Here is a 5,822-nt window from a genome sequence, read left to right as displayed (position 1 = left end):
TGTCCGTTAAAGTATTTAACGGTGTTTACTTTCGATTTGTGTATTTAATTGAATTTAATGCATATTTGAGTTCATGATGAACTAACATATTTAATATATAATTACATTAGCCCGAAAAACTTATTTCATATTTTGAAATATTGAGAAAACGACACGGTTTTGAAGACTGCAACAGAGGTCTCACGAGACTGTCGGGTAATTGAAATTACCAAAACTTTTAATCTTTGACATCATCATAAAACAAATTAAATAAACTTACAACGTAAAAAGGACTAAATCGTATATTATAAAATAAGAAAATCAAAATAGATAATGATATGTATTAAAGCTTATCTAATACATATCATTTAGACACAAATTTCCACACATGGAACCTACTAGTTTTAACCTTAAGGAAAAGACACACTTAAAGTAGCCAAGATTTTCAACATTCATGGGCTACTATTATTTTAATTACACATGGGTTTTATTACCCACCTTTTATTCTAAAAGGACTCTAGAAAGTGGTGTATTTACATAAATAAAATTGTAAGTCATATTGAAATACATGGACTAAAAACATAAATATGGAATCCATTTCATTCATTCAATTCATATTCATACGTAAGTAAATGCACATGTCACTTTCAATTTTATTTGGCCAAATATATAATACATCTCATATCCCTTAAATATAGGAATCATGTCCCTTGTAGTATATCAATCAAATCTATGCCTACATTTAATATTAGATATGCTTACATTTAATATGAGATATGGTAAATATTAAATATGATATTGTCTACAATAAATATAAATAAATATTTATTATTTCGTAAGCCATGAGTCTATATATACACTCTCAAAACCTCACAATTTAATCACCATCAATTTTTGAAAACCTCACAATTTAAATCATCATCAATTTTTGCTTGTTTGCTCTTGCACTCTATACGAACGTTGTTGCTTTTATCGTCCTCTACGCATTGATATAGGCAATTTGATCTCTAGAGGTATAAAACTATAAACCCAAATTTTATAAATCTGATTTTTGTTATATTACATAGTGTTTGTTGGTCTATTGCTCAATCCTATGTGTGTATGCATGATATTAGTCGTTAATTTGCTCGGTTTGTGTGTTTTAATTGAATCCAGAAATTAAAAGGCATGCTACTGATATTGTAATCAATTTTTGTGTAAATTAAAAGTATCTAAATAAAAATATATCGAAAAATTAATAACTCTGCTCGCAAGAATCGCTTGATTTCGTTTTGTTATGCTAAAGTTATGCTCTTTTGAAGTTTCGGTATGTAATTATGCTATATTACGAAAACTGAAATTTGTGTGATTTGAATTGGCTTATTAAATGATGTTATATGGATATATAATTTAAAAACACATAAAATGGACTAGGATATCATAGTAATCGGATTTGTAAAAGTCATTTTATGATTACCCGAATGTTCATGCTACAACGTGTTGACTAGTAATTAGTTCATGAACCAAACGGCCACTTAACATGCTTTTTGATGACCAAGCTTTTATTTTCTAATAATTGCATGAGTAGTACTTGATATTTTATATAGACTTCATGTGCTAAATATTCCTAGATATTCGTTTATTCGACCCCGAAAACGGCTACCTGATTAGGATCGAATCTGTCTATTTTGCACCAATAAATGGCTAGCATGAAGTAGGAGTTGAATTGGACTTTTTGCTTATGGAATGTTGTAGTATATATGTTACTTAGCATATCTTGTTTGTATGTCAAGCTCTGAATACTTTATTCGCTATGTGTTACATGCGTGCCAAAATCAAAGGTCTGAATTCTATCTAAATCAGAATGTCCGACAAGTTGGTCAAAAATGTATGAATTGGCTACATACATTTCTTTGATTATTTTACCACTGATAATTTGGAGTGTTTAGAGTCATCTCCAATTGGCCGTTCATTAATTTCTATTTTCTAGATTAAATGAGAATTTTTACAAAACTGATGTGCAAACAGAATCTGAACTTGATTGTGATGCATGCTATGTGAGTTATAGGAATCGTATGATAGTGTGTTTAGTGTTTTTAGAAAGCTTATAACATGGACTAATGATCTGGAGTTGTTTATAATTGTTTGATGTGTCATTTATGAACTATGCTTGTCTGATTACATGATTGCAGTGAAAACATACGAGCGTTAAACTAGAAAACGTTAATTGACTAAACGATTGTTTAAAACTTATAAGTTGACATTGGTTTGACTTTATGATAACATTGGTATGACCTACTGATGTATTTGACCTAGGTTGACCACTTTGACTAAGTTTGACTTTTTGTTGACTTGCTTGACTTGTTGACTTTTACTGTACGATTACGTCGGTCTGAGCAATAGGGCAACTGAACTGTGAGTCCGTCTTTTAAAACAAAACTGATGTAACTATAAATGGTACATTTAGGTTGCATTAATTGGTCATTGTAATTCGACTACTTATCGCTTGTGATTTGTCAAGTGCACTCAAGGTGAGTCTACAGTCCCATACACTTTTACTTTTTGGGATGAGATAACATGATGTTTTAAACTGTTTTACGCATTAGACACGAGTACAAAAACTGAATATGCACAATGAGTTTGATCCAAAAGCCTCTAGCTTGAATATGTTAATTACTTTGTAAGGCTCGAACTATAAGGACGGTACCGTAGGTTTGACAAACCTCACTTAATGAACTGGGTGCTTATAATTTTGTAACCGAATGCTTGATCAGTGTTTGCAATATGGGGTAAAGGAAGACGTGTAGCGCATTTAAGCTATCCGCGAGTTAAAGCTTTATATTCAAGTGCTCATAACTGTTGTATACTTTTACTGCTTTGAACTAAATCTCGTGGTCTAACAAAGATAAAATGGTTTACTTAAACCTGTAGATTCACTCAACAGTTTTGTTGATCATTTTCATGTTTTATCTCAGGTTCTTAAAGGTACTTAGCTTCCGCATTGCTTTGATGATTATGTGCTTACGTGGTGCATACACTGGATTGGAGTCCAGCATGGGTCTTTTTGTCAAGAACATTTGATCGCATTTGAAACTATTTCTTTTTAAATAATGTTATGGATTATTTACTTATGTCATTAATGTCAATGTTTTGTTTTATTTTACTTTAATGAAAATGCTTTTGAAATAAATGCGATTACTTTTCAGAAAACGTCTCATATAGAGGGCGTGACCGTTAACTGTGGAACCAGAAGTTAATATTCCGTTAGTGTGTTCTGACGGAGTGTTACATTTGGTATCAGAGCTAATGGTTGTAGGGAACTAGGATTTGCATTAGAGTGTCCGTATGAATCTTTAAGACACCTAAGCGAGTCTAGACTACGACCCATACCTAGAACTGTTGTGAATTACTACACTACTACGTATGCCTTGTTTATGTTATGTGGTAATATATTTATACGTTGCTATGCTGCATGATAATATACTGCTTAAACTGTTATCATATATACTTATACTAGTGTTTACTACTACTAGCTAACACTACTCACTAATATCCACTTCTATCACTACTAAATCTCTACGATTTACTACTACTTACTATGCATCACTACTCGTTTCTAGTATACTTTTAAGCTGTTGTTTTCATTGAACCGATCCAGTATATTATTTTTGTCTAGAAAGATAATGCCTCTGAAAGAATCGACAGCTGCTATGGTCCGAAGACTAGTTGCTGAAGGTATGGCTGTAGAGCGAACAGAGATGGCTCGTAACAACCAGGGGAATACTAGTAACAATACAAATGGTATCAACAGCAATAACAATAATCAGGGTGGATGTACTTATAAGATGTTTACCAGCTGTAAGCCACATGCTTTTCAAGGAACGGAAGGACCGGTTGGTTTGACTCATTAGTTTAAAAAGCTAGAGTATGTGTTTCGAATCAGTGAGACTAGAGAAGTTGACAAAGTGAAGTTTGCCTCATGCACATTGTCAGACAGTGCATTAACTTGGTGGAATGGTTATGCTGCGTCGGTAGGACTCGATCAGGCTTTTGCCACTCCGTGGGAAGATTTTAGGCAACGTATGATCGAGGAGTACTGCCCTCGAAATGAGATTTTGAGAATGGAGCGAGAACTTTGTGAGTTGAAGCTGGTGGGTACTGATCTTGTTAGTTATAACAAGAGATTCTTTGAGTTAGCATTGATGTGCCCAGAGTTGGTCCCGACTGAGAGGCACAAAGTGGAACAATATATCGAAGGTTTGACTGGAAATATCAGGACTGGTGTAACTACTTCTAAGCCGAAGACAGTGCAAGAAGCCATAGACATGGCAAATCTGTTACTTGATCAGGCTGCAAGTGACAGTAAAGTGGTTATGGCGACCCATGAGAACCGTTCAGGTGACGGTAAACGTAAGTGGAATACCGGTCATGACAAGAACTTTAATCAGTAATTTCACAAGAAACAGGATACTAATAAGGGTACAACGTCTGGTCCGAGTACTAGATTAGGGTATCAAGGGAGGTTCCCACTTTGTACCAAGTGTAATAGGCATCATACTGGAGCTTGTAATGGACTGACTTGTGATAAGTGTAAGAGAACTAGACACTCAGCAAAAGACTGCAAGATGGGTACAAATACCTGCTTTAGTTGTGGTAAAGCTGGTCATTACAGGAAGGATTGCCCGAGTGTGGGGAAGACTACTGAGCCTGCGAAAGGACGAGCGTTCAACATCAATTCAAGTGAAGCACGTGATGATCCGAAGCTAGTCACGGGTACGTTCTTACTCGATAATCATCGTGCTTATGTACTCTTTAATTCTGGTGCTGATAGGAGTTTTGTGTCTAAGGATTTTTTCCATAATATTAAGAAACATGTATCGTCATTAGAAAACTTGTACTCTATAGAACTAGGGAATGGTAATCTAATGAAAGCTGATCAAATCTATCGTGGTTGTACTTTTAACTTGGTTGGGAAATCTTTTGGTATTGATGTGATACCGATTAAGCTGGGACGTTTTGAACTTGTGGTCAGAATGGACTGGTTATCCGAGAACAGAGCCGACATCGTTTGTTACCAGAAAGCGATTCGCATTCCTGTTGTCGAAGGTGACCCTTTGATGGTGTTTGGAGAGAGGAGTAATACACCGCTGCATTTCATTAATTATTTGAAAGCGCAAAAACACATAAGAAAGGGTTGTCTTGCTATATTGGTTCACGTAAGTAAAACTGAACCTGAAGGTAAGAAACTCGAAGATGTACCGATTGTCAGAGACTTTCCCGATGTTTTTTCGGAGAATTTACCAGGACTTCCACCGCATAGAGATGTGGAATTTCAGATTGACTTATTGCCTGGAGCGGCACCTGTAGCGCGTGCAACGTATAGACTTGCACCTTCTAAGCTACAAGAGTTGTCTAGTCAGTTACCAGAGCTTTTAGACAAAGGATTCATCCGACCGATTTTTTCACCATGGGGAGCTCCAGTTCTTTTTGTTAAGAAGAAGGATGGATCTATGAGACTTTGTATAGATTACAGAGAACTAAATAAGCTGACTATCAAGAATAGATATCCGTTACCGATGATCGATGATCTGTTTGATCAGTTGCAAGGATCAGGATGTTACTCTAAGATTGATCTGAGGTCAGGTTACCATCAGATGAGAGTAAAGGAGACAGATATACCAAAGACAGCTTTCAGAACACGTTATGGACATCATGAATTTACAGTAATGCTGTTTGGTTTGACGAACACACCGGCAGTGTTCATGGATCTCATGAACCGTGTGTGTAAGCCATACCTAGACAAATTTGTTATTGTGTTCATTGATGATATTTTGGTATATTCAAAGAACGAGAAGGAACATGAA

The sequence above is a fragment of the Rutidosis leptorrhynchoides genome, chromosome 3, assembly GCF_046630445.1.
Source record: "Rutidosis leptorrhynchoides isolate AG116_Rl617_1_P2 chromosome 3, CSIRO_AGI_Rlap_v1, whole genome shotgun sequence".
NCBI lineage: Eukaryota > Viridiplantae > Streptophyta > Magnoliopsida > Asterales > Asteraceae > Rutidosis > Rutidosis leptorrhynchoides.
This window is presented reverse-complemented; position numbering follows the sequence as displayed.